Consider the following 12,592-nt stretch of genomic DNA (forward strand, 5'->3'; position numbering starts at 1 on the left):
AGATGTCGTTAAGATATGGCTATTGGTCAGTTGTGGGTTAAATGACTTTTTACTAGATGTTAGATTTACATTCTTTGTTTTTTGTTTGTCAGACAAGCGTCGGGTCCTTTTTCGAGGTATTTTTATAAGAAACTTAATATTTTTAATTTATCAGATGACCTGTGCGGCTACTCATGTTTTAACTCGGAAAGAATTATTTGAATAACATGCTAAGTTTGTTGAAATATGAGTACAAGTAGTCGGTAGTGTCTTATTTGTTTTCAGTATGTGTCTTAGATGAATGAACTTTGTAGTCAAGCTGAAAATCTATCAGCTGTGATAGCCTTCATTTTAAACAGAAAACTAAAAGAACTACCAGAATCATTTGATTTACGATACATAATAAGAATCAATGTGAAAAATTTTGAGAAGATCCTAGAAATTGATTGATCCTAGAAATTGATTTGCGAAATAGTTTAATAAAACTTTTTTAAGTTTTTATTCTTACTTTTCAAAAGTGTTATCTCCGTCAAGTAGGTTGGCAATAATCATAATAATAATAACACAAGTTTACAATCAATTACATAAAACAAATGAGTTACACAAAAAAATTCTCTATCGTGTCCCAGTTTGGCGCAAGTCTAGCTCAAGGCTACTCAACTGAACCAAATCAGAACTTCAATAAATATTATTTTGTCACTTAATTCGAAATACTTTAAACAATGGTTTTTATGTTATTTATGCTATTAAAAGAAAATTACACATTAAAATTTAATAAAATTGGATAAATATTTAATTGGTCTACAAATTAGCTAATAAATTAAAAATTGATAATTTAGCTGATTTATTAAGATTTAAGTGTTTACTTCGATATATTTAACAGGTATTATTTGTCTAACCTCCCTCATTAATTTTATTTCTTCGGTTATTTCACACCCAATTTTTACTGCTGCTCTTTGATCGGAGTGGAGGTATGATATAAATCTTATCTAAAGCTTTGTTGCAGTCGATGAAAAGAAAATGTAACGGTTTTGGTTAATATCTAAACAAATTTGAATAACAATAATAAAATAAAATATTGCTTAGCTCCACTTTATGTCAATGATATCTAATTCTAGATAAAAGTCTGTAACAAAATTTGCTAATGAACTAAGAAGGCATAACTGCATTGGAGTACCTACAAAGCGAAACAGTGAGTGAGAAATAGGAAAGTATTAGATACCTCCCTTATACTCACTATCTTAGTACATAGAACATTTATTGAAGTTGAAAGTAGTATCAAATAAGAGCTATCAATATATTTAATTTCTAGAAGTCCTAGAAAAGCATCACACATAGTCTCACATAGCAAAAAAATTCAAGAAGGGTTTCAATCTATGGTTTATTCCAAAGAAATAGCAACATGTTTATTCCTGTGAGTGGCAAATCCCCTTAGTCAAACAAAAGTCATATAGACCTATTAGCTTACACTACAATTTGCTCGTAAACAAAAGTCGCAATATGTGCATTTTTAAATATAGTGGGTAGGTTAGCAGACTCTCCATATCATAAATATCGGGAGTTTTGATGGTGATATTTTAACAAAGCTCAAAAGAGAAGGATTTCATGCTTTGAATAAATATAGCCATACTTTATTTATCACTTTCCTCTTGATACAAAGTCAAAAGCCAAATAATTTACTATATTATCTTACCTAAAACTTTAATCTTTGTAGATATTGTGATGAGTTGAGTCTCCACATGGCTGATAAATAAGCTAAAAGTACTTTGCGGTCTACGTGGTTTGATTGCATTCAGAACTTGTGTATCTAGTTATTTTTGGTCATATTTTCTATCTTTGCTTAATTTATAACCTTTTTTTTTTATTGGAAAATATCACCTTTTTCTTTCTTCGATATCTTCCGTTTTTTTTTTAATATTCATTATTAAGGTTTTCTGGCAGCTTAATTTCACTAATATCAATTTAATTAGAAGTAGCAATTACATACCGTTGGCCTTGACGCCTTGATGAACAACCATTATTTCCAAAAGGTACAAATACCAATATTAGACCAAAGTACTTATAGTTGTTTAAGTAACACAACCCTCTTTCCATTGTGAAACCAGCTAACAGGATGAGAACTGTTTCACAAATGAATGTATTTCTAATAGACCTCTTGTGTTGGCTAAATGTTGTCCTAGATGGCCTGGCCTTGATTTTTTTTTGGAAGATTGGATGCCGTAGAAGCGCCCATCTTTTCGAAGCGTTAAAGAGTGGAGTGATTCTTGTCGGTTCAGGTCAGTATTTGACACTATTTCATAGCGTTGTTGTGCATTATTTGTGTTTATATTTTTATTTTGTTTTGGTTTTCATTAAAATATTTTTAAAATGCCAAGATTTACGGAAGAGGAACAAGTTCTGATACTTAAATTACTTAAATATTTTGAATTAGAAAAATAAGCTGGACAAACTTTATTACCAATTTCTGCTGTTCGTGAAGTAAGTTTAAAATTACACTGAAAATAATATTGTTTTATTTTTACCTGATTTAACCTTTTTACCTAATTGTTTTATTCAATCACAATGAGCCAATCAGTAGCCACGATTATTAATAAATAAATACGAACATGCCATCAGGATGTGCGTATACAGAATGTTTAGTAAAGGTAACAAAGAGCATTACAACAGTTTAGTTAAAATATTTTACCATATTTCTGATAGAAACGCAGGAGTAACTAATTTCCATAGACATTTCTTTTAATAAATTGTTACTGACAACTAGTTACATATATAAAATATATAGAAATGAAAAGCGATTATAAAAAGAATACTACTGAATTAAGTACCAAGTATTGTAATAAAGATTTAAGGGTCCTCTTTGTCTTTTTGCTGAAGTTTTTGCATTTACCTTGTGCAGTTTGGTAATTTTTATAACTCTTATACTTTGGATTATTCAAATATGGTTATTACGATTTATGAAAGTAGTACTGTTGCATATAGCATTTAAATAGACAAATTCCTAATATCAAAACTAACGTGTTACTTTACATTCTTAATATTTTTCCTGGAAGAATCACTATAGTGTCTTTAAACTTTGATCATTTTAGGTGAGCATGTGACTCTCTATACCCTGAAGCAAAAACTAAAGGAAGTGGATAAGATTAATATTTCTATTGCTGCACTTAGCAGAACTTTAAAAGAATTAAAATTCAGATGGGTAAATTGTAGTATTGCTAACAGAAAGTATTTAATGGAACAACCACATGTGACTTTAAAACGACTTTAGTTTTTAAACGCCTATAAGGACAATGAAAGCAATTTATACCCTTTAAAACCAGTTTTATTGAAAGAGACCTGGATATTCAGTAAAGGAGGATTCCGCAAGGGCTGGCAAGATGGCAGTGTTAATGCAGTCCAAAAGAAGAATGGAGCAGGTGTACGATGCATTATTCTTAATGCAGGTTCTGAAAATGGGTTCATTGATAACTGTGAATTGATTTTCAAAAGTGGAAGTAAATCTGGTGACTACCATGATTCAATGAATTCTGAGAATTCTGAAAAATGGTTTGAACATCAGCTTTTACCAAGTTTAGAAGAACCGTCATTAATTATACTGGATAATGCATCATACCATTCAACTTTATTGGAAAAAATACCAAATGCTAGTTGGGAAAAACATTCTTTATTAGAATGGTTGAAAAACCGACATATTAATTGTTCAATGACTATGATGAAGTTTGAGTTGATGGATATTGTTAAGAAGCATCTACCAGATAAAGTATTTAAGTGTGTATTAGAATTTATTTAGTAAGGGGCATTTTTATATATTTTGTTTTACAGATTGGATAGACTGGCCCTTTAATATGGCCATCGTGTCTTGAGACTGCCTCCATATAATTGTCAATTAAATCCAATAGAGAATGTTTGGTCTGACTACAAAAGGTCTTATGATGCTAATATAACTTCTGCTGGCGTTACAAACGAAGCCACAGTATTAAATGTGTGGAAAAATCATTACAACAGTTAAATTAATTTTTTTTTTAATTCTTAGATACTAACTTTGCTATAATTTAAGGTCACACCAGGAAAATGGAGGAAATATGTTAGGCATGCAGAAACACTCATGATAATGAATATTGGGAGACAGCAAAAATATTGGACACAAACCACATATCTCCTATAGTAATTGATTTAAATGAATGGGATTGTACATCTTCAGATGATGATTTTGTGGAAATGTCAGAAATAAACTGACACTAAGCTCGATTTCGTTTTTGTAATTTGTGAGATTATTGGTCTCTATTTTTATTGTATTTATTTATTTATATTTTCTAATTTTTACTTGTAATATTTAGTGCTATTTAGTTCCTTATAATCATAGTATCTCCTAGTTATCTAGTTGTGTGCATTTGTAGTTATTTAGTTATTCTTTTCCTTATAGTCTTAGATCTTTAGGTTGATTTCCACATATTTCATTAATAATTCTATTATCAATTAATAATTGTAGTCTATTGTGTTTTTATGGTTTTTAGATATTAAGTTGTTAGTTCTCACTTACCTTAACCCATTAACGTCTAAAAAGAAACTAGCGTGGAAAAAATGGAAAACACCAAAATTGTGATGTTTGGTTTAACTTTGATTTTTAAATTAACAAATGGTAAAATTGATTGTCCCTCTCTTGTGAGTCAGAGTATTTTTAGAGTATCATACTATTCTTAGAGTATCATTACTATGATTTGCATTATCTATGTACTTTTAATATTCCATTTGATAGAAAAATCCATGGGGCCAATGGCCCACTAAATAGATACTTATCTTTGTTAAACAACCAATGAATATATAAATATTTGTAGAAAAGAGTTACTGTTACCTTATAGGCACCATGGTATATATATATATATATATATATATATATATATATATATATATATATATATATATATATATATATATATATATATATGTTGTAAGGTTCTGACCGTTTTAACTATATAACTTTGTATGTTGTGTACCTATGGGTATCTAATTGAGGATATTGACGAACAGATAGTGTTGCACGAAAGGCAACGAAACTTCAAATATATGAAATAGCAGCTTACATTGTTGTTTCATTCTCCAAATTGACAAATATCCTTAATTAGACACCCATAGGTACACAACATATGGCAACGTGACACAACGTTTTATTTTCCCGTCTTTATAGTGCTGGATATTAGAATCATAGAGTTAACTGCTAGATTTATAGGTTTTAAGATTTAATTACATACATATGTGTGTACTTAAACCACTATTTTATATATTGTAAATTATTGTAACATTTAATGGGTTTGTCTCGTATATTAAATAAAGTAAATTAAATGTTTTGTGACATCTATTACATATATATTCAAAAAAAAATATATTTTTTTCAAAAACATTTGGAAATACAAGGGCGTCCTCAAATGGGTTTAGATATTTGTATGGTATTTTTCAAAACATCCTTTTTCTATAGCATTTTTCATATAAAAATGCGTGCACGTCACAATTTATATAAAGTGACTTCACTTATATTTAAAATTTCCAGAATGTCAACCTTAAAGTTAAAATTTTCCTAACACTAATAATACGAAACCCATACGGAACTGCTCGATCTTTCATAGGCGTCAACATGGTATAATAATCAGAAAAATGTAATCATCATTATAATATTGGGAATTTTAGAATTATATTGATTAAATAACCAAAAACATTTGTTATTATTAATATTATAAATTTTATGAAATAAGTCTTTAAGTCTAATATTCCACAAAATAATAATTTTAATTAAATAGATTAGAAAATTGTACGCAACTGATACAGGAATACTTCAAATTAATTGTGTATAAAGTGTTGCCGCTTTTTTAGAGTAAGAACTTTGTGTTTTGATTTCTTGCACAATCTGATCATAGTATAATATATATTAATAAATTGTATTTATAAATACATATTAAATTTAGATTAATAGCTTTAAAAACTAATTATTGTTGTGTATTGTGATTGTGCTATACCAAAACAAATAAATAGTCTGTAGAAAGTTGATAAGCTTTCATATAAGGTAGATTATTTTGAACAAGAAATAATGACGGGACGTTTTTACTATTAAAGCCCTAAAAGAGGTAAGTTTAAAATTTAGAATATATAATTTTGTATTAAAATGTTTTCTAATGGATTTTGACGTGCACGCATTTTTATATGAAAAATACTATATACACATTGTTTTCCCACTCTTTTTGCATGTCCACCTTGCGTTCATATAACACGCAGAAAACTTTTTAACTGTTTTCCAGTTTTCCTGGAAAATGAAAGCCTTTGGTGACTTTAATTCTGGAACCAGTTTTTCTATTTCTTTGTGTTCTTGAAGTGATACCATCTCCCAAATAACTATATACTATATGACGACGGAATTCTCACTATTTACATCACATTTTCAGTAAAAATTTGATGAGGTTTCCAGGCCTTGGCCCCGATCATGTCAAGAAAGTACGTAAATAAAACCCACCATGACTTTTTACCTTTTAAACTTATTCGATATATTGGTATGCACTGATCATGCGCATCTACTCCACCCATTTCAGAATTGTAGGAAGCAAACAATTTTAGACTCCATTACTGGACATTTTTGTACACGATTTTCTCTTACAATTCCTGTCGCCTTTATGTTTTTTTTTTTGTTTCAGATATATCATTGGTTGATATGTCGTGAAATAATTATCGAAAAAATATTTATTTTTAGATGATTCGGGCAGGTATTTCAAAAGATGAATTACTACTTTAGCTCCAAGTGGTATTTCTTTAGTTTGACTGGCTTCTCTTTAATAAATTGTTTTGCTGGGTTATTAAATATCGGACAGCACTATCAGAAGAAAGTTGTGTGAAAATGGATTGCGAGCACGAACTCCTAGAAAGAAGCCGTTCCTGAACAAAATAGAGAGGCAAAACGATTTGATTGGGCTTTGAAACACAGAGGGTGGATAGAAGAACAGTGGAGTAAGGTAATTTGGAGTGATGAAACCAGAATCTTGATCTTTGGGAGTGACGGAGTGAAGTTTGTTCGCCACCGACCGGGGGATAACCTTTTGCCCCAGTGTCCTACGGTCAATATGAAGCATCCTGTAAATGTCACGATATAGGCTTGTATGCGCACTAATGAAGTTGGATATTTAATAGTAATAGGAGGCAATATTAATGTAAAAAAATATCAGAAAGAGATACCGCAAGCCAAACTGCTGCCTTCTATCAAAGATTTGTTTGAAGGGGATGCCGAACAATGCATCTTCCCGCAGAATGGTGCGCCTTGTCATACAGCTAAGACTTCCATGGAATAGTTGAGAAACCATGACGTTACTGTCCTGCCTTGGCCTGGAAATAGTCCCGATCCAAATCCAATAGAAAATTTATGGTCAAGGCTGAAAGTGTTAGTATCACGCCGAAACCCAGATAACAAGAGAGAACTGATAGAAGCCATTATTTAAAACTGGTTTAGAGTTATTACACCAGAAGATTTGGCTCGTCTCGTGAACTCCATGCCTTGAAGAATCGAGTCTGTCCTAAAAAATAAAGGTTATACCACCAAATACTAATTTTCTTCATAATAACCATTGTGCTATTTATTATAAATATATCTACTAATAGCTAACGGCTGTTGTTTTATTTATTTTTAAATTTTTAGAGGGTTTTTCCTCTTGAAATAGATGTTAAATATTAAGTAGAAGCAAAAAACAATGCAATAAAAATAAAATTGTATTTAAACTTGTTCGTTAATACGATACGATAAATCCAGAATTTTGGGCACTAGTGTATATATATATATATATATATATATATATATATATATATATATATATATATATATATATATGTATCTTACAAGCAATAAATTACACAAGCAGAGGTCATCTACAATGTACCAGACAAGCCACTTTAAACTAAGACAAGTTTTACAGAAGATTAAAAAAAGAAAACAGTACAATTAATTAATTAACAGAAATTCAGAACACCTCCGCTCCAACATCCGTTTTACTCACTGCGCTGATCCTTTGCCGATAACAATCATATATTTGTTGTTAATTACAAAAAGCTTTTAAAGTAGCTGTCACAAGTTATGCGAACTAGCCTTTCCGGCTCTCAGAACCTTATAAAATATCGACTTCTTTGAGATGGCTCGATTCGATAAAAATGATATCCTTGTTGGAATTTTTTGTGTATACCGAGAAAAGTATTTGTCACAGCGATGATATTTTATTAATGTCGAAGAATCTAATCGTAATTAATTGTTTCCCGATAATATATGGTTATTTTATAAACCGAACACATTTCCACTTTCAAACAATTTCAAAAATTGGTAAAACCAACCAGGTCGGAGTGGACAAGGTCGCAAACAACCCAACAGAAGGATCCTTACGCATATTCCAATCAGCACACTGCATAGCGTACGGCACCAGCAGAAGAACAAATGTTATTAACGAAAATTATGTTTTATACGTGCTTCTGCTAACATACATATTTAAGTAGATTTTATGTGATAATGAATGTTGATGTTATTTAAAAGTTCTTTTATTGCTTTTTTAGGCCGATTCTCCATTACTCTATATTTAAGTTTTCTTTCCACTTAGTCACTCAATATGTTTTGGTAATTACCTAATTTTCTATTCTTTTAGATTTTTCCTGGATCTTAAGACTACCAAAGACTACTAGACCAAATAATCTTTTAAAACGAGGCTAGAAAAACGCCTTGGTGATTTAATTTGCTTATGAACTGACGAGTTCGTCCTGCGGACTGTCTAAGGAATTAGAAGCATTCTTCTTTAACTTGTTTTTAGTCCTTAACCTGTTTTAGGAATAGTAATATCACGACTTCATGTGTTATTCTTTCCGATATTTCTCCACTTTTCTTTTTCTATCCTCTGTCATTCTTGCATATTTTGATAGTGAAACACTGAAGTTTGCGACAATGTGATCCGTGCATCTTGTGGGAAATCTATCTTTACGTCTTTCATCTTAAACCTTTTTCTGTGTGGTAAGTTCGTAGGGATTACCTCTTCACTAAACCGGTATAAGATACTCTTTTATGATTATAAGGCTATTTTCTTCTCCATCAATGCATATCAATTTTTGACTTCTTTTATTTATTGCAATCTGTTATCAATGTAACACTAAACAATATTTTTGAAACAGATGAAAAAAATGACACAGTGTGAGAACTAAACTCAGTGGTGAGCACCCTTTACCTATATTTAGTTTACATTTAGTTTACCAAATTTCTGATTTTTACACAAATCTATAAGTTTCAACATTTAGGTCATGATGCATAACATAGTTTAGCACATACCATGGAGCATTGCAGACGTCACGAAGGACTTAGTATTGGAAGCTTTGTAGTTTTTACATATTTGTATTATTGGCAGTTCCCCAGATTTGAATTCCGTACTATATACTCCCGGTCATACTATTGCCTTATGGAGAAAAAGTTGGTTTTGGATAACTAAAACGATTCATAAACCAGTACCTTTTCTGGTAAAGCATGCCCAGTTGTAGTCGTTTGAACCATATCAGTTTTCCCCAATTTAGGTGATTATCTATATGGATACACAGGTATTTGAAATTGTTTCCAGCAGGTAGTAATTTTTGGTTTATAGATATCAAAGGGCAGTTCTCTCTTTTTAACGTGGACATAATGTGAGTCAATTTAGTATTATTTACTTTGACACGCCATAGTTTTAACCAATTTTCTAATGGGTTTGCAATTTTCTGGATGCTAATCTTGGACTCACATGAGTGACCACTATTACAGTATCATCTGTATATAGTAGTATTATTTTTGGTAGGAATGTCAGGCCATGGAGTTGGGGTGTCTCCATTGTAAAAATGGCGCGCACCCTATCCTCTATGTTATGGCATGCTGGACGAGCCATACAGTCTCTAGTCAACACTCCGGGAACACAAGATGCATTAATACTCATACGCTTATGAAACGCACCTAGCGTATCATAAGGGCCTTTACAAATTACTCTTTTTCAACTTGAGTGATATGTCTTCAATCTTTCCTATCAGCCTCTCTTGTCTAACTCTTGTTTCTTCTGACCCCGAATGGCTATTAGGTTTCCGAGGGCAGACGGTTCACTATATTTCCTTCTACTTCATACTCTTCAGTGTGACGAGTCATTCAGTGTGACAAGTCATTCACCGAGCGATTGCCGGTATAAGCAATTTACCACTTACTGATCAACAGCTTCGGGCAGATGAGTTGGTAAGTGGTAGGGCACCCTTTTGTCCTGAGGTTGTGAAATCGGCCTCGAAGGCAGATGAACCCAAGATTTGATCAACGGCATAAGTATGGGGAGGCACAAATAGGGCAAATACTCCATTAAAGATCCACAGCGATACGTCTTAGTCAATCAATCATAGCAATGCTCAATACTTAAATAAATTCAGGAGTAAGTCCTCCGATCTGGTCTCCGTGAAAGACAGTTTTGAGTTTACCAAAAAATAATAAATTCAAGTGCAGAAAGAATATCAAGCTCTGAACATGGAATGTCAAAACTTTATACAAAGTAGGAAAAATCCACAATGCAATACAGGAAATGAGGAAATACATATCGAAATCATGAGAATAGCCAAAATGAGATGGCCAGATTCTGGAGAAATACAAATAGAAGATCACAAGGTATATTAATGGAAAAAAAGTAATGGATCACTTGAATATGGAGTCACAATCATCGTATCACTCAAGGATGCCAAACCTATCAACATAAACATAATCCAAGTCTACGCTCCCACTGCAGACAAAGAGGAGGAAGAAGTAATTGAGTTCTATCAGAACATCAACAGTATCATACAGAAAATTCCTCGACAGAAAGTCCTCATCATTAAGGGCGATTTTAATGCCAAGATTGGAGCTAAAGATAAGACACAGTACATTGAAGCATATGGACTTGGAGTCAGAAACGAGAGAGGAGACCTCCTAGAAAAATTCACAGAAGACTCAGAACTAGTTGTCACCAACACATTCATCCAATTACCACCTCGCAAGCTGCACACGTGGAAATCCCCTCAAGACAGATCCGGGAGAAATATTAGGAACAAAATAGACTACATTTTGGTAAATAAAAGATTCCGAAACAGCTTTACATCTGTCAAGACTTATCCTGGAGCAGACTTGGAGACAGAACACATTCCACTGGTGGGAGTATTTCGAGTCAAACTGAAAACAGTGCAGAAAAGAAAAGCACAATCATACGACCTACGTATATGCTACGTATATAAAGACCTTGATACGAGGATGAGAGTCCAAGCCACGTTAAACGAGCAAGTGACTGCAATTAGAGACGGATCGAACGCAGAACAAACGATCAAACATATTACAGAAATAGTGCAAAATGTAAAGGATAAATACTTAAAGACAGATAGATTAATGAAGAAAAATCATGGATGACAGATGAGATCCTGAAACTAATGGACGAGAGAAGAGAAGCCAAAAATGACCCAGACAAATATAAAACCATAAATATATTAATAAGAACGAAAATCAGAGAAACGAAAGAAAAAGCAATAAGGGAAAGATGCAAAGAAATTGAGACTGAAGTCAAAGTACGATAGTCACAATGTACATAGGAAAGTTAAAGAACTCACAGGGGGAATAAGACGAAGGCAGAAAGGAAATATAACTGATTCTGACGGAAACATCATCTTGGACAAACACAGTAAAATAAGAACTCGGAAGTGAAAAGAATATAATAAAGAATATAATAACACAGTTAGAATATGGTAAAGCGGGAGGACCTGATAATGTACAAGCAGAACTACTCAAACTAATGGACAATGAATCTGAAAACAGAATGACTGAAATCTGAGTTTATTGCACTTCCAAACAAACCAGGAGCCAAAAAATGCGCAGATTACCGTACTATAAGCCCATGAGTCATCTCCTAAAATTGTTCCTAAAGATAACTCATAAGATACAAGCTGTGTGAAAGTCAAATTTCCCCCAACCAGTTCGGGTTCACAAATGCTGTTGGTACTAGAGAGAGTTTGTTCTCAGTACAAGTCTTATTCCAGAGATGCAGAGACGTCAACTGCGACGCATGTTTGGTTGATTACAAGAAAGCGTTTGATCGAGTACAGCACGCCAAGATGATGGAAATACTAAAAGAAGCAAGAATTAACAACCAAGATCTGAAAATAAGTAGAAATCTTTACTGGAATTAGACAGTAAATCTCAGAGTTGAAGGCGAACACACTGACTATGTGAAAATCATACGTGAAGTGAGGCAAAGCTGTATTTTGTCTCCTCTAATCTTCAATCTGTACTCTGAAAGAATTTTTATCAAAGCTTTGCACGAAACTAAAAAAGGTATTTTACTAAATGGTTACCGGCTAAACAACATCAGATATGCAGATGACAGCATAGTATTTGCGGACAACTTTGAAGAGATACAAGTTCTTATGAACAAAATCACGTATTACAGTCAACAATATGGACTCAATATAAACGTTAAGAAGACAAAGCTTATGATAATTAGCAAGAAAAGGATAACAGAAGGTCAACTCTACGTCAACCAGTCCCCTGTAGAAAGAGTGACGCACTACAATTACCTCGGCACCATAATAAATGAAGAAT

At 32.4% G+C, this 12,592-nt stretch overlaps 1 pseudogene; it reads right to left on the reverse strand.

Moving 5' to 3' along the window:
* Positions 1 to 1,672: 1,672 nt before the first annotated feature.
* Positions 1,673 to 10,304, reverse strand: LOC140446584 (large ribosomal subunit protein eL6-like; annotated as a pseudogene).
* Positions 10,305 to 12,592: the final 2,288 nt, after the last annotated feature.

This window comes from Diabrotica undecimpunctata, chromosome 7 (assembly GCF_040954645.1).
Source record: "Diabrotica undecimpunctata isolate CICGRU chromosome 7, icDiaUnde3, whole genome shotgun sequence".
Classification (NCBI taxonomy): Eukaryota; Metazoa; Arthropoda; class Insecta; order Coleoptera; family Chrysomelidae; genus Diabrotica; species Diabrotica undecimpunctata.